The sequence below is a fragment of the Muscardinus avellanarius genome, assembly GCF_963383645.1.
Source record: "Muscardinus avellanarius genome assembly, chromosome: 9".
NCBI classification, from domain to species: domain Eukaryota; kingdom Metazoa; phylum Chordata; class Mammalia; order Rodentia; family Gliridae; genus Muscardinus; species Muscardinus avellanarius.
The window spans coordinates 17,939,651-17,957,439 of NC_137795.1; positions in this window are offsets into that span (position 1 = coordinate 17,939,651).

Genomic DNA, 17,789 nt, shown 5'->3' on the forward strand with positions numbered 1-17,789 from the left:
GCAATCCCCGCTGCTGGGGAGTCTGATATAGAGGATCGAACAGGTTGGAAGCCACCCTCGGTGACTTAGCGAAGCTTTCCGCCACTTAATGTTTCCAGGTTCAACAAAAATTTGAAAATGGTTTGGCAGTTTAGTCCAGAGGTCCAACAGACCCTGGGATCAACCTTGCCTTAACAAAACAGAAACGAAAATAAAATGAAATGACAGAAAATAATAAACATATAGCTGCAAGTGGATATTAGGCCCTTTACATAGAACCACAGACTCCTGTTCCCGCCGCAAAGGTAAAGGTACACGGCCGTGGCAGCATCTGTGTTTCTTAGGGGTGACCAGGAATCGCGATGCACACCTGGCCGAAAGCCTGCTGTTCGCTGCTCTGAGCCCTGATCCTGCTTCCACGCTGGAAAGCCCTTTGGTCCTCATCCCGTGGGCCTCCTAAATTTCCTGTATCCAGTTCCAGACCCTGCCCAGCTTGGGAGGTCTGGGTTTCGCTAGGAAGTTGGGCATGGAATCCCCCAGCCCTCTCCAGTCTCCCTCCTTTTAATGAACCCAGTTTCTCTGGGAGTCCCGGGTCCGTGCCTCCGCAGTGGCCTTTAGGACTGCCTTTCCAGGGCGTCAGTCAGGGGAGGCAGCGCTCAGTGAGCAGGCTGTTGTGCGAGTTGCACGGGTTCCCTCTCTTTCTACGGAGCTGACCCAGGTTACTCAGTGATGCCAGTGCACACTTTGCCTTGCCGTTTAAACTGAGCGCACCACACACGTTCTGTGTTCTGCCCTATTTGGAAGCTAGGACTGGAAGATCTGGGGGACTGTGCCATTCCCGCGAGAGAGCATGCGCGGCTCCCGCACGGCCAGGCATACACAGCTGAGGAGACTTAAACCCCAAGTGGAGCCTGGCGGTGTGGCTGGCGTACTTTCGCAATCCCCGCTGCTGGGGAGTCTGATACAGAGGATCGAACAGGTTGGAAGCCAGCCTCGGTGACTTAGCGAAGCTTTCAGCCACTTAATGTTTCCAGGTTCAACACAAAATTTGAAAATGGTTTGGCAGATTAGTCCAGAGGTCCAACAGACCCTGGGTTCAACCTTGCCTTAACAAAACAGAAACGAAAATAAAATGAAATGACAGAAAATAATAAACATATAGCTGCAAGTGGATATTAGGCCCTTTACATAGAACCAGAGACTCCTGTTCCCCGCCGCAAAGGTAAGGGTACACGGCCGGGGCCGCATCTGTGTTTCTTAGGGGTGACCAGGAATCGCGCTCCACACCTGGCCGAAAGCCTGGTGTTTTCTGCTCTGAGCCCTGATCCTGCTTCCACGCTGGAAAGCCCTGTTGGTCCTCATCCCGTTGGCCTCCTAAACTTACTGTACCCAGTTCCAGACCCTGCCCAGCTTGGGAGGTCTGGGTTTCGCTAGGAAGTTGGGCATGGAATCCCCCAGCCCTCTCCAGGCTCCCTCCTTTTAAAGAACCCAGTTTCTCTGGGAGTCCCGGTTCCATGCCTCCGCAGTGGCCTTTAGGACTGCCTTTCCAGGGCGTCAGTCAGGGGAGGCAGCGCTCAGTGAGAAGGCTGTTGTGCGAGTTGCACGGGTTCCCTCTCTTTCTACGGAGCTGACCCAGGTTACTCAGTGATGCCAGTGCACACTTTGCCTTGCCGTTTAAACTGAGCGCACCACACACGGTCTGTGTTCTGCCCTATTTGGAAGCTAGGACTGGAAGATCTGGGGGACTGTGCCATTCCCGCGAGAGAGCATGCGCGGCTCCCGCAAGGCCAGGCATACACAGCTGAGGAGACTTAAACCCCAAGTGGAGCCTGGCGGTGTGGCTGGCGTACTTTCGCAATCCCCGCTGCTGGGGAGTCTGATACAGAGGATCGAACAGGTTGGAAGCCAGCCTCGGTGACTTAGCGAAGCTTTCAGCCACTTAATGTTTCCAGGTTCAACACAAAATTTGAAAATGGTTTGGCAGATTAGTCCAGAGGTCCAACAGACCTGGGTTCAACCTTGCCTTAAAAAAACAGAAATGAAAATAAAATGAAATGACAGAAAATAATAAACATATAGCTGCAAGTGGATATTAGGCCCTTTACATAGAACCAGAGACTCCTGTTCCCCGCCGCAAAGGTAAGGGTACACGGCCGGGGCCGCATCTGTGTTTCTTAGGGGTGACCAGGAATCGCGCTCCACACCTGGCCGAAAGCCTGGTGTTTTCTGCTCTGAGCCCTGATCCTGCTTCCACGCTGGAAAGCCCCGTTCTTCCTTATCCCGTTGGCCTCCCTCCCTAAGGTACCCAGTTCCAGATCCTGCCCAGCTTGGGAGGTCTGGGTTTCGCTAGGAAGTTGGGCATGGAATCCCCCAGCCCTCTCCAGGCTCCCTCCTTTTAAAGAACCCAGTTTCTCTGGGAGTCCGCGCTCCGCGCATGCGCAGTGGCCTTTATGACTGCCTTTCCAGGGCATCTGCCAGGGGAGGCAGTGCTCAGTGAGCAGGCTCTGGTGCGAGTTGAACGGGTTCCCTCTCTTTCTACGGAGCTGACCCAGGTTACTCAGTGATGCCAGTGCACACTTTTCCTTGCCGTTTAAACTGAGTGCACTACACACGTTCTGTGTTCTACCCTATTTGGAAGCTAGGACTGGAAGATCTGGGGGACTGTGCCATTCTCGCGAGAGAGCATGCGCGGCTCCCGCACAGCCAGGCATACACAGCTGAGGAGACTTAAACCCCAAGTGGAGCCTGGCGGTGTGCCTGCCGTAATTTCGCAATCCCCGCTGCTGGGGAGTCTGAGACAGAGGATCGAACAGGTTGGAAGCCAGCCTCGGTGACTTAGCGAAGCTTTCAGCCACTTAATGTTTCCAGGTTCAACAAAAATATGAAAATGGTTTGGCAGTTTAGTCCAGAGGTCCAACAGACCCTGGGATCAACCTTGCCTTAACAAAACAGAAACGAAAATAAAATGAAATGACAGAAAATAATAAACATATAGCTGCAAGTGGATATTAGGCCCTTTACATAGAACCACAGACTCCTGTTCCCCGCCGCAAAGGTAAGGGTACACGACCGGGGCCGCATCTGTGTTTCTTAGGGGTGACCAGGAATCGCGCTGCACACCTGGCCGAAAGCCTGGTGTTCTCTGCTCTGAGCCCTGAACCTGCTTCCACGCTGGAAAGCCCCTTTGGTCCTCATACCGTTGGCCTCCCTCCCTTCCGGTACCCAGTTCCAGATCCTGCCCAGCTTGGGAGGTCTGGGTTTCGCTAGGAAGTTGGGCATGGAATCCCCCAGCCCTCTCCAGGCTCCCTCCTTTTAAAGAACCCAGTTTCTCTGGGAGTCCGCGGTCCGCGCATGCGCAGTGGCCTTTAGGACTGCCTTTCCAGGGTGTCTGCCAGGGGAGGCAGCGCTCAGTGAGCAGGCTGGGGTGCGAGTTGAACGGGTTCCCTCTCTTTCTACGGAGCTGACGCAGGTTACTCAGTGATGCCAGTGCACACTTTGCCTTGCCGTTTAAACTGAGCGCACCACACACGTTCTGAGTTCTGCCCTATTTGGAAGTTAGGACTGGAAGATCTGGGGGACTGTGCCATTCCCGCGAGAGAGCATGCGCGGCTCCCGCACGGCCAGGCATACACAGCTGAGGAGACTTAAACCCCAAGTGGAGCCTGGCGGTGTGGCTGGCGTACTTTCGCAATCCCCGCTGCTGGAGAGTCTGAGACAGAGGATCGAACAGGTTGGAAGCCAGCCTCGGTGACTTAGCGAAGCTTTCAGCCACTTAATGTTTCCAGGTTCAACAAAAATATGAAAATGGTTTGGCAGTTTAGTCCAGAGGTCCAACAGACCCTGGGATCAACCTTGCCTTAACAAAACAGAAACGAAAATAAAATGAAATGACAGAAAATAATAAACATATAGATGCAAGTGGATATTAGGCCCTTTACATAGAACCAGAGACTCCTGTTCCCCGCCGCAAAGGTAAAGGTACATGGCCGTGGCAGCATCTGTGTTTCTTAGGGGTGACCAGGAATCGCGCTGCTCACCTGGCCGAAAGCCTGGTGTTCTCTGCTCTGAGCCCTGATCCTGCTTCCACGCTGGAAAGCCCCTTTGGTCCTCATCCAGTGGGCCTCCTAAACTTCCTGTACCCAGTTCCAGATCCTGCCCAGCTTGAGAGGTCTGGGTTTCGCTAGGAAGTTGGGCATGGAATCCCCCAGCCCTCTCCAGGCTCCCTCCTTTTAAAGAACCTAGTTTCTCTGGGAGTCCGCGGTCCGCGCATGCGCAGTGGCCTTTAGGACTGCCTTTCCAGGGCGTCTGCCAGGGGAGGCAGCGCTCAGTGAGCAGGCTGGGGTGCGAGTTGAACGGGTTCCCTCCCTTTCTACGGAGCTGACCCAGGTTACTCAGTGATGCCAGTGCACACTTTGCCTTGCCGTTTAAACTGAGCGCACCACACGGTCTGTGTTCTGCCCTATTTGGAAGCTAGGACTGGAAGATCTGGGGGACTGTGCCATTCCCGCGAGAGAGCATGCGCGGCTCCAGCACGGCCAGGCATACACAGCTGAGGAGACTTAAACCCCAAGTGGAGCCTCGCGGTGTGGCTGGCATACTTGTCACAATCCCCGCTGCTGGGGAGTCTGATACAGAGGATCGAACAGGTTGGAAGCCAGCCTCGGTGACTTAGCGAAGCTTTCAGCCACTTAATGTTTCCAGGTTCAACACAAAATATGAAAATGGTTTGGCAGTTTAGTCCAGAGGTCCAACAGACCCTGGGATGAACCTTGCCTTAATAAAACAGAAACGAAAATAAAATGAAATGACAGAAAATAATAAACATATAGATGCAAGTGGATATTAGGCCCTTTACATAGAACCACAGACTCCTGTTCCCCGCCGCAAAGGTAAAGGTACACGGCCATGGCAGCATCTGTGTTTCTTAGGGGTGACCAGGAATTGCGCTGCTCACCTGGCCGAAAGCCTGGTGTTCTCTGCTCTGAGCCCTGATCCTGCTTCCACGCTGGAAAGCCCCTTTGGTCCTCATACCGTGGGCCTCCCTCCCTTCCGCTACCCAGTTCCAGATCCTGCCCAGCTGGGAGGTCTGGGTTTCGCTAGGAAGTTGGGCATGGAATCCCCCAGCCCTCTCCAGGCTCCCTCCTTTTAAAGAACCCAGTTTCTCTGGGAGTCCGCGGTCCGCGCATGCGCAGTGGCCTTTAGGACTGCCTTTCCAGGGCGTCTGCCAGGGGAGGCAGCGCTCAGTGAGCAGGCTAGGGTGCGAGTTGAACGGGTTCCCTCTCTTTCTACGGAGCTTACCCAGGTTACTCAGTGATGCCAGTGCACACTTTGCCTTGCCTTTTAAACTGAGCGCACCACACACGGTCTGTGTTCTGCCCTATTTGGAAGCTAGGACTGGAAGATCTGGGGGACTGTACCATTCCCGCGAGAGAGCATGCGCGGCTCCCGCACGGCCAGGCATACATAGCTGAGGAGACTTAAACCCCAAGTGGAGCCTCGCGGTGTGGCTGGCGTACTTGTCGCAATCCCCGCTGCTGGGGAGTCTGATACAGAGGATCGAACAGGTTGGAAGCCAGCCTCGGTGACTTAGTGAAGCTTTCAGCCACTTAATGTTTCCAGGTTCAACACAAAATATGAAAATGGTTTGGCAGTTTAGTCCAGAGGTCCAACAGACCCTGGGTTTAACCTTGCCTTAACAAAACAGAAACGAAAATAAAATGAAATAACACAAAATAATAAACATAAAGCTGCAAGTGGATATTAGGCCCTTTACGTAGAACCACAGACTCCTGTTCCCGGACGCAATGGTAAGGGTACACGCCCAGGTCCGCATCTATGGTTATAAGGGGTGACCAGGAATCGCGCTCCACACCTGGCCGAAAGCCTGGTGTTTTCTGCTCTGAGCCCTGATCCTGCTTCCAAGCTGGAAAGCCCCGTTGGTCCTCATCCCGTTGGCCTCCCTTTCTACCGGTACCCAGTTCCAGATGCTGCCCAGCTTGGGAGGTCTGGGTTTCGCTAGGAAGTTGGGCATGGAATCCCCCAGCCCTCTCCAGGCTCCCTCCTTTTAAAGAACCCAGTTTCTCTGGGAGTCCGCGGTCCGCGCATGCGCAGTGGCCTTTAGGACTGCCTTTCCAGGGCGTCTGCCAGGGGAGGCAGTGCTCAGTGAGCAGGCTGCGGTGCGAGTTTAACGGGTTCCCTCTCTTTCTACGGAGCTGACCCAGGTTACTCAGTGATGCCAGTGCACACTTTGCCTTGCCGTTTAAACTGAGCGCACCACACATGTTCTGTGTTCTGCCGTATTTGGAAGCTAGGACTGGAAGATCTGGGGGACTGTGCCATTCCCGCGAGAGAGCATGCGCGGTTCCCGCATGGCCAGGCATACACAGCTGAGGAGACTTAAGCCCCAAGTGGAGCCTGGCGGTGTTGCTGGCGTACTTTCGCAATACCCGCTGCTGGGGAGTCTGATATAGAGGATCGAACAGGTTGGAAGCCACCCTCGGTGACTTAGCGAAGCTTTCCGCCACTTAATGTTTCCAGGTTCAACAAAAATTTGAAAATGGTTTGGCAGTTTAGTCCAGAGGTCCAACAGACCCTGGGATCAACCTTGCCTTAACAAAACAGAAACGAAAATAAAATGAAATGACAGAAAATAATAAACATATAGCTGCAAGTGGATATTAGGCCCTTTACATAGAACCACAGACTCCTGTTCCCGCCGCAAAGGTAAAGGTACACGGCCGTGGCAGCATCTGTGTTTCTTAGGGGTGACCAGGAATCGCGATGCACACCTGGCCGAAAGCCTGCTGTTCGCTGCTCTGAGCCCTGATCCTGCTTCCACGCTGGAAAGCCCTTTGGTCCTCATCCCGTGGGCCTCCTAAATTTCCTGTATCCAGTTCCAGACCCTGCCCAGCTTGGGAGGTCTGGGTTTCGCTAGGAAGTTGGGCATGGAATCCCCCAGCCCTCTCCAGTCTCCCTCCTTTTAATGAACCCAGTTTCTCTGGGAGTCCCGGGTCCGTGCCTCCGCAGTGGCCTTTAGGACTGCCTTTCCAGGGCGTCAGTCAGGGGAGGCAGCGCTCAGTGAGCAGGCTGTTGTGCGAGTTGCACGGGTTCCCTCTCTTTCTACGGAGCTGACCCAGGTTACTCAGTGATGCCAGTGCACACTTTGCCTTGCCGTTTAAACTGAGCGCACCACACACGTTCTGTGTTCTGCCCTATTTGGAAGCTAGGACTGGAAGATCTGGGGGACTGTGCCATTCCCGCGAGAGAGCATGCGCGGCTCCCGCACGGCCAGGCATACACAGCTGAGGAGACTTAAACCCCAAGTGGAGCCTGGCGGTGTGGCTGGCGTACTTTCGCAATCCCCGCTGCTGGGGAGTCTGATACAGAGGATCGAACAGGTTGGAAGCCAGCCTCGGTGACTTAGCGAAGCTTTCAGCCACTTAATGTTTCCAGGTTCAACACAAAATTTGAAAATGGTTTGGCAGATTAGTCCAGAGGTCCAACAGACCCTGGGTTCAACCTTGCCTTAACAAAACAGAAACGAAAATAAAATGAAATGACAGAAAATAATAAACATATAGCTGCAAGTGGATATTAGGCCCTTTACATAGAACCAGAGACTCCTGTTCCCCGCCGCAAAGGTAAGGGTACACGGCCGGGGCCGCATCTGTGTTTCTTAGGGGTGACCAGGAATCGCGCTCCACACCTGGCCGAAAGCCTGGTGTTTTCTGCTCTGAGCCCTGATCCTGCTTCCACGCTGGAAAGCCCTGTTGGTCCTCATCCCGTTGGCCTCCTAAACTTACTGTACCCAGTTCCAGACCCTGCCCAGCTTGGGAGGTCTGGGTTTCGCTAGGAAGTTGGGCATGGAATCCCCCAGCCCTCTCCAGGCTCCCTCCTTTTAAAGAACCCAGTTTCTCTGGGAGTCCCGGTTCCATGCCTCCGCAGTGGCCTTTAGGACTGCCTTTCCAGGGCGTCAGTCAGGGGAGGCAGCGCTCAGTGAGAAGGCTGTTGTGCGAGTTGCACGGGTTCCCTCTCTTTCTACGGAGCTGACCCAGGTTACTCAGTGATGCCAGTGCACACTTTGCCTTGCCGTTTAAACTGAGCGCACCACACACGGTCTGTGTTCTGCCCTATTTGGAAGCTAGGACTGGAAGATCTGGGGGACTGTGCCATTCCCGCGAGAGAGCATGCGCGGCTCCCGCAAGGCCAGGCATACACAGCTGAGGAGACTTAAACCCCAAGTGGAGCCTGGCGGTGTGGCTGGCGTACTTTCGCAATCCCCGCTGCTGGGGAGTCTGATACAGAGGATCGAACAGGTTGGAAGCCAGCCTCGGTGACTTAGCGAAGCTTTCAGCCACTTAATGTTTCCAGGTTCAACACAAAATTTGAAAATGGTTTGGCAGATTAGTCCAGAGGTCCAACAGACCTGGGTTCAACCTTGCCTTAAAAAAACAGAAATGAAAATAAAATGAAATGACAGAAAATAATAAACATATAGCTGCAAGTGGATATTAGGCCCTTTACATAGAACCAGAGACTCCTGTTCCCCGCCGCAAAGGTAAGGGTACACGGCCGGGGCCGCATCTGTGTTTCTTAGGGGTGACCAGGAATCGCGCTCCACACCTGGCCGAAAGCCTGGTGTTTTCTGCTCTGAGCCCTGATCCTGCTTCCACGCTGGAAAGCCCCGTTCTTCCTTATCCCGTTGGCCTCCCTCCCTAAGGTACCCAGTTCCAGATCCTGCCCAGCTTGGGAGGTCTGGGTTTCGCTAGGAAGTTGGGCATGGAATCCCCCAGCCCTCTCCAGGCTCCCTCCTTTTAAAGAACCCAGTTTCTCTGGGAGTCCGCGCTCCGCGCATGCGCAGTGGCCTTTATGACTGCCTTTCCAGGGCATCTGCCAGGGGAGGCAGTGCTCAGTGAGCAGGCTCTGGTGCGAGTTGAACGGGTTCCCTCTCTTTCTACGGAGCTGACCCAGGTTACTCAGTGATGCCAGTGCACACTTTTCCTTGCCGTTTAAACTGAGTGCACTACACACGTTCTGTGTTCTACCCTATTTGGAAGCTAGGACTGGAAGATCTGGGGGACTGTGCCATTCTCGCGAGAGAGCATGCGCGGCTCCCGCACAGCCAGGCATACACAGCTGAGGAGACTTAAACCCCAAGTGGAGCCTGGCGGTGTGCCTGCCGTAATTTCGCAATCCCCGCTGCTGGGGAGTCTGAGACAGAGGATCGAACAGGTTGGAAGCCAGCCTCGGTGACTTAGCGAAGCTTTCAGCCACTTAATGTTTCCAGGTTCAACAAAAATATGAAAATGGTTTGGCAGTTTAGTCCAGAGGTCCAACAGACCCTGGGATCAACCTTGCCTTAACAAAACAGAAACGAAAATAAAATGAAATGACAGAAAATAATAAACATATAGCTGCAAGTGGATATTAGGCCCTTTACATAGAACCACAGACTCCTGTTCCCCGCCGCAAAGGTAAGGGTACACGACCGGGGCCGCATCTGTGTTTCTTAGGGGTGACCAGGAATCGCGCTGCACACCTGGCCGAAAGCCTGGTGTTCTCTGCTCTGAGCCCTGAACCTGCTTCCACGCTGGAAAGCCCCTTTGGTCCTCATACCGTTGGCCTCCCTCCCTTCCGGTACCCAGTTCCAGATCCTGCCCAGCTTGGGAGGTCTGGGTTTCGCTAGGAAGTTGGGCATGGAATCCCCCAGCCCTCTCCAGGCTCCCTCCTTTTAAAGAACCCAGTTTCTCTGGGAGTCCGCGGTCCGCGCATGCGCAGTGGCCTTTAGGACTGCCTTTCCAGGGTGTCTGCCAGGGGAGGCAGCGCTCAGTGAGCAGGCTGGGGTGCGAGTTGAACGGGTTCCCTCTCTTTCTACGGAGCTGACGCAGGTTACTCAGTGATGCCAGTGCACACTTTGCCTTGCCGTTTAAACTGAGCGCACCACACACGTTCTGAGTTCTGCCCTATTTGGAAGTTAGGACTGGAAGATCTGGGGGACTGTGCCATTCCCGCGAGAGAGCATGCGCGGCTCCCGCACGGCCAGGCATACACAGCTGAGGAGACTTAAACCCCAAGTGGAGCCTGGCGGTGTGGCTGGCGTACTTTCGCAATCCCCGCTGCTGGAGAGTCTGAGACAGAGGATCGAACAGGTTGGAAGCCAGCCTCGGTGACTTAGCGAAGCTTTCAGCCACTTAATGTTTCCAGGTTCAACAAAAATATGAAAATGGTTTGGCAGTTTAGTCCAGAGGTCCAACAGACCCTGGGATCAACCTTGCCTTAACAAAACAGAAACGAAAATAAAATGAAATGACAGAAAATAATAAACATATAGATGCAAGTGGATATTAGGCCCTTTACATAGAACCAGAGACTCCTGTTCCCCGCCGCAAAGGTAAAGGTACATGGCCGTGGCAGCATCTGTGTTTCTTAGGGGTGACCAGGAATCGCGCTGCTCACCTGGCCGAAAGCCTGGTGTTCTCTGCTCTGAGCCCTGATCCTGCTTCCACGCTGGAAAGCCCCTTTGGTCCTCATCCAGTGGGCCTCCTAAACTTCCTGTACCCAGTTCCAGATCCTGCCCAGCTTGAGAGGTCTGGGTTTCGCTAGGAAGTTGGGCATGGAATCCCCCAGCCCTCTCCAGGCTCCCTCCTTTTAAAGAACCTAGTTTCTCTGGGAGTCCGCGGTCCGCGCATGCGCAGTGGCCTTTAGGACTGCCTTTCCAGGGCGTCTGCCAGGGGAGGCAGCGCTCAGTGAGCAGGCTGGGGTGCGAGTTGAACGGGTTCCCTCCCTTTCTACGGAGCTGACCCAGGTTACTCAGTGATGCCAGTGCACACTTTGCCTTGCCGTTTAAACTGAGCGCACCACACGGTCTGTGTTCTGCCCTATTTGGAAGCTAGGACTGGAAGATCTGGGGGACTGTGCCATTCCCGCGAGAGAGCATGCGCGGCTCCAGCACGGCCAGGCATACACAGCTGAGGAGACTTAAACCCCAAGTGGAGCCTCGCGGTGTGGCTGGCATACTTGTCACAATCCCCGCTGCTGGGGAGTCTGATACAGAGGATCGAACAGGTTGGAAGCCAGCCTCGGTGACTTAGCGAAGCTTTCAGCCACTTAATGTTTCCAGGTTCAACACAAAATATGAAAATGGTTTGGCAGTTTAGTCCAGAGGTCCAACAGACCCTGGGATGAACCTTGCCTTAATAAAACAGAAACGAAAATAAAATGAAATGACAGAAAATAATAAACATATAGATGCAAGTGGATATTAGGCCCTTTACATAGAACCACAGACTCCTGTTCCCCGCCGCAAAGGTAAAGGTACACGGCCATGGCAGCATCTGTGTTTCTTAGGGGTGACCAGGAATTGCGCTGCTCACCTGGCCGAAAGCCTGGTGTTCTCTGCTCTGAGCCCTGATCCTGCTTCCATGCTGGAAAGCCCCTTTGGTCCTCATACCGTGGGCCTCCCTCCCTTCCGCTACCCAGTTCCAGATCCTGCCCAGCTGGGAGGTCTGGGTTTCGCTAGGAAGTTGGGCATGGAATCCCCCAGCCCTCTCCAGGCTCCCTCCTTTTAAAGAACCCAGTTTCTCTGGGAGTCCGCGGTCCGCGCATGCGCAGTGGCCTTTAGGACTGCCTTTCCAGGGCGTCTGCCAGGGGAGGCAGCGCTCAGTGAGCAGGCTAGGGTGCGAGTTGAACGGGTTCCCTCTCTTTCTACGGAGCTTACCCAGGTTACTCAGTGATGCCAGTGCACACTTTGCCTTGCCTTTTAAACTGAGCGCACCACACACGGTCTGTGTTCTGCCCTATTTGGAAGCTAGGACTGGAAGATCTGGGGGACTGTACCATTCCCGCGAGAGAGCATGCGCGGCTCCCGCACGGCCAGGCATACATAGCTGAGGAGACTTAAACCCCAAGTGGAGCCTCGCGGTGTGGCTGGCGTACTTGTCGCAATCCCCGCTGCTGGGGAGTCTGATACAGAGGATCGAACAGGTTGGAAGCCAGCCTCGGTGACTTAGTGAAGCTTTCAGCCACTTAATGTTTCCAGGTTCAACACAAAATATGAAAATGGTTTGGCAGTTTAGTCCAGAGGTCCAACAGACCCTGGGTTTAACCTTGCCTTAACAAAACAGAAACGAAAATAAAATGAAATAACACAAAATAATAAACATAAAGCTGCAAGTGGATATTAGGCCCTTTACGTAGAACCACAGACTCCTGTTCCCGGACGCAATGGTAAGGGTACACGCCCAGGTCCGCATCTATGGTTATAAGGGGTGACCAGGAATCGCGCTCCACACCTGGCCGAAAGCCTGGTGTTTTCTGCTCTGAGCCCTGATCCTGCTTCCAAGCTGGAAAGCCCCGTTGGTCCTCATCCCGTTGGCCTCCCTTTCTACCGGTACCCAGTTCCAGATGCTGCCCAGCTTGGGAGGTCTGGGTTTCGCTAGGAAGTTGGGCATGGAATCCCCCAGCCCTCTCCAGGCTCCCTCCTTTTAAAGAACCCAGTTTCTCTGGGAGTCCGCGGTCCGCGCATGCGCAGTGGCCTTTAGGACTGCCTTTCCAGGGCGTCTGCCAGGGGAGGCAGTGCTCAGTGAGCAGGCTGGGGTGCGAGTTTAACGGGTTCCCTCTCTTTCTATGGAGCTGACCCAGGTTACTCAGTGATGCCAGTGCACACTTTGCCTTGCCGTTTAAACTGAGCGCACCACACATGTTCTGTGTTCTGCTGTATTTGGAAGCTAGGACTGGAAGATCTGGGGGACTGTGCCATTCCCGCGAGAGAGCATGCGCGGTTCCCGCATGGCCAGGCATACACAGCTGAGGAGACTTAAGCCCCAAGTGGAGCCTGGCGGTGTTGCTGGCGTACTTTCGCAATCCCAGCTGCTGGGGAGTCTGATATAGAGGATCGAACAGGTTGGAAGCCACCCTCGGTGACTTAGCGAAGCTTTCCGCCACTTAATGTTTCCAGGTTCAACAAAAATATGAAAATGGTTTGGCAGTTTAGTCCAGAGGTCCAACAGACCCTGGGATCAACCTTGCCTTAACAAAACAGAAACGAAAATAAAATGAAATGACAGAAAATAATAAACATATAGCTGCAAGTGGATATTAGGCCCTTTACATAGAACCACAGACTCCTGTTCCCGCCGCAAAGGTAAAGGTACACGGCCGTGGCAGCATCTGTGTTTCTTAGGGGTGACCAGGAATCGCGATGCACACCTGGCCGAAAGCCTGCTGTTCGCTGCTCTGAGCCCTGATCCTGCTTCCACGCTGGAAAGCCCTTTGGTCCTCAGCCCGTGGGCCTCCTAAATTTCCTGTACCCAGTTCCAGACCCTGCCCAGCTTGGGAGGTCTGGGTTTCGCTAGGAAGTTGGGCATGGAATCCCCCAGCCCTCTCCAGTCTCCCTCCTTTTAATGAACCCAGTTTCTCTGGGAGTCCCGGGTCCGTGCCTCCCCAGTGGCCTTTAGGACTGCCTTTCCAGGGCGTCAGTCAGGGGAGGCAGCGCTCAGTGAGCAGGCTGTTGTGCGAGTTGCACGGGTTCCCTCTCTTTCTACGGAGCTGACCCAGGTTACTCAGTGATGCCAGTGCACACTTTGCCTTGCCGTTTAAACTGAGCGCACCACACACGTTCTGTGTTCTGCCCTATTTGGAAGCTAGGACTGGAAGATCTGGGGGACTGTGCCATTCCCGCGAGAGAGCATGCGCGGCTCCCGCACTGCCAGGCATACACAGCTGAGGAGACTTAAACCCCAAGTGGAGCCTGGCGGTGTGGCTGGCGTACTTTCGCAATCCCCGCTGCTGGGGAGTCTGATACAGAGGATCGAACAGGTTGGAAGCCAGCCTCGGTGACTTAGCGAAGCTTTCAGCCACTTAATGTTTCCAGGTTCAACACAAAATTTGAAAATGGTTTGGCAGATTAGTCCAGAGGTCCAACAGACCCTGGGTTCAACCTTGCCTTAACAAAACAGAAACGAAAATAAAATGAAATGACAGAAAATAATAAACATATAGCTGCAAGTGGATATTAGGCCCTTTACATAGAACCAGAGACTCCTGTTCCCCGCCGCAAAGGTAAGGGTACACGGCCGGGGCCGCATCTGTGTTTCTTAGGGGTGACCAGGAATCGCGCTCCACACCTGGCCGAAAGCCTGGTGTTTTCTGCTCTGAGCCCTGATCCTGCTTCCACGCTGGAAAGCCCCGTTGGTCCTCATCCCTTTGGCCTCCTAAACTTCCTGTACCCAGTTCCAGACCCTGCCCAGCTTGGGAGGTCTGGGTTTCGCTAGGAAGTTGGGCATGGAATCCCCCAGCCCTCTCCAGGCTCCCTCCTTTTAAAGAACCCAGTTTCTCTGGGAGTCCCGGTTCCATGCCTCAGCAGTGGCCTTTAGGACTGCCTTTCCAGGGCGTCAGTCAGGGGAGGCAGCGCTCAGTGAGAAGGCTGTTGTGCGAGTTGCACGGGTTCCCTCTCTTTCTACGGAGCTGACCCAGGTTACTCAGTGATGCCAGTGCACATTTGCCTTGCCGTTTAAACTGAGCGCACCACACACGGTCTGTGTTCTGCCCTATTTGGAAGCTAGGACTGGAAGATCTGGGGGACTGTGCCATTCCCGCGAGAGAGCATGCGCGGCTCCCGCACGGCCAGGCATACACAGCTGAGGAGACTTAAACCCCAAGTGGAGCCTGGCGGTGTGGCTGGCGTACTTTCGCAATCCCCGCTGCTGGGGAGTCTGATACAGAGGATCGAACAGGTTGGAAGCCAGCCTCGGTGACTTAGCGAAGCTTTCAGCCACTTAATGTTTCCAGGTTCAACACAAAATTTGAAAATGGTTTGGCAGATTAGTCCAGAGGTCCAACAGACACTGGGTTCAACCTTGCCTTAACAAAACAGAAACGAAAATAAAATGAAATGACAGAAAATAATAAACATATAGCTGCAAGTGGATATTAGGCCCTTTACATAGAACCAGAGACTCCTGTTCCCCGCCGCAAAGGTAAGGGTACACGGCCGGGGCCGCATCTGTGTTTCTTAGGGGTGACCAGGAATCGCGCTCCACACCTGGCCGAAAGCCTGGTGTTTTCTGCTCTGAGCCCTGATCCTGCTTCCACGCTGGAAAGCCCCGTTCTTCCTTATCCCGTTGGCCTCCCTCCCTACGGTACCCAGTTCCAGATCCTGCCCAGCTTGGGAGGTCTGGGTTTCGCTAGGAAGTTGGGCATGGAATCCCCCAGCCCTCTCCAGGCTCCCTCCTTTTAAAGAACCCAGTTTCTCTGGGAGTCCGCGGTCCGCGCATGCGCAGTGGCCTTTAGGACTGCCTTTCCAGGGCATCTGCCAGGGGAGGCAGTGCTCAGTGAGCAGGCTCTGGTGCGAGTTGAACGGGTTCCCTCTCTTTCTACGGAGCTGACCCAGGTTACTCAGTGATGCCAGTGCACACTTTTCCTTGCCGTTTAAACTGAGTGCACTACACACGTTCTGTGTTCTACCCTATTTGGAAGCTAGGACTGGAAGATCTGGGGGACTGTGCCATTCTCGCGAGAGAGCATGCGCGGCTCCCGCACAGCCAGGCATACACAGCTGAGGAGACTTAAACCCCAAGTGGAGCCTGGCGGTGTGCCTGCCGTAATTTCGCAATCCCCGCTGCTGGGGAGTCTGAGACAGAGGATCGAACAGGTTGGAAGCCAGCCTCGGTGACTTAGCGAAGCTTTCAGCCACTTAATGTTTCCAGGTTCAACAAAAATATGAAAATGGTTTGGCAGTTTAGTCCAGAGGTCCAACAGACCCTGGGATCAACCTTGCCTTAACAAAACAGAAACGAAAATAAAATGAAATGACAGAAAATAATAAACATATAGCTGCAAGTGGATATTAGGCCCTTTACATAGAACCACAGACTCCTGTTCCCCGCCGCAAAGGTAAGGGTACACGACCGGGGCCGCATCTGTGTTTCTTAGGGGTGACCAGGAATCGCGCTGCACACCTGGCCGAAAGCCTGGTGTTCTCTGCTCTGAGCCCTGAACCTGCTTCCACGCTGGAAAGCCCCTTTGGTCCTCATACCGTTGGCCTCCCTCCCTTCCGGTACCCAGTTCCAGATCCTGCCCAGCTTGGGAGGTCTGGGTTTCGCTAGGAAGTTGGGCATGGAATCCCCCAGCCCTCTCCAGGCTCCCTCCTTTTAAAGAACCCAGTTTCTCTGGGAGTCCGCGGTCCGCGCATGCGCAGTGGCCTTTAGGACTGCCTTTCCAGGGTGTCTGCCAGGGGAGGCAGCGCTCAGTGAGCAGGCTGGGGTGCGAGTTGAACGGGTTCCCTCTCTTTCTACGGAGCTGACGCAGGTTACTCAGTGATGCCAGTGCACACTTTGCCTTGCCGTTTAAACTGAGCGCACCACACACGTTCTGAGTTCTGCCCTATTTGGAAGTTAGGACTGGAAGATCTGGGGGACTGTGCCATTCCCGCGAGAGAGCATGCGCGGCTCCCGCACGGCCAGGCATACACAGCTGAGGAGACTTAAACCCCAAGTGGAGCCTGGCGGTGTGGCTGGCGTACTTTCGCAATCCCCGCTGCTGGAGAGTCTGAGACAGAGGATCGAACAGGTTGGAAGCCAGCCTCGGTGACTTAGCGAAGCTTTCAGCCACTTAATGTTTCCAGGTTCAACAAAAATATGAAAATGGTTTGGCAGTTTAGTCCAGAGGTCCAACAGACCCTGGGATCAACCTTGCCTTAACAAAACAGAAACGAAAATAAAATGAAATGACAGAAAATAATAAACATATAGATGCAAGTGGATATTAGGCCCTTTACATAGAACCAGAGACTCCTGTTCCCCGCCGCAAAGGTAAAGGTACATGGCCGTGGCAGCATCTGTGTTTCTTAGGGGTGACCAGGAATCGCGCTGCTCACCTGGCCGAAAGCCTGGTGTTCTCTGCTCTGAGCCCTGATCCTGCTTCCACGCTGGAAAGCCCCTTTGGTCCTCATCCAGTGGGCCTCCTAAACTTCCTGTACCCAGTTCCAGATCCTGCCCAGCTTGAGAGGTCTGGGTTTCGCTAGGAAGTTGGGCATGGAATCCCCCAGCCCTCTCCAGGCTCCCTCCTTTTAAAGAACCTAGTTTCTCTGGGAGTCCGCGGTCCGCGCATGCGCAGTGGCCTTTAGGACTGCCTTTCCAGGGCGTCTGCCAGGGGAGGCAGCGCTCAGTGAGCAGGCTGGGGTGCGAGTTGAACGGGTTCCCTCCCTTTCTACGGAGCTGACCCAGGTTACTCAGTGATGCCAGTGCACACTTTGCCTTGCCGTTTAAACTGAGCGCACCACACGGTCTGTGTTCTGCCCTATTTGGAAGCTAGGACTGGAAGATCTGGGGGACTGTGCCATTCCCGCGAGAGAGCATGCGCGGCTCCAGCACGGCCAGGCATACACAGCTGAGGAGACTTAAACCCCAAGTGGAGCCTCGCGGTGTGGCTGGCATACTTGTCACAATCCCCGCTGCTGGGGAGTCTGATACAGAGGATCGAACAGGTTGGAAGCCAGCCTCGGTGACTTAGCGAAGCTTTCAGCCACTTAATGTTTCCAGGTTCAACACAAAATATGAAAATGGTTTGGCAGTTTAGTCCAGAGGTCCAACAGACCCTGGGATGAACCTTGCCTTAATAAAACAGAAACGAAAATAAAATGAAATGACAGAAAATAATAAACATATAGATGCAAGTGGATATTAGGCCCTTTACATAGAACCACAGACTCCTGTTCCCCGCCGCAAAGGTAAAGGTACACGGCCATGGCAGCATCTGTGTTTCTTAGGGGTGACCAGGAATTGCGCTGCTCACCTGGCCGAAAGCCTGGTGTT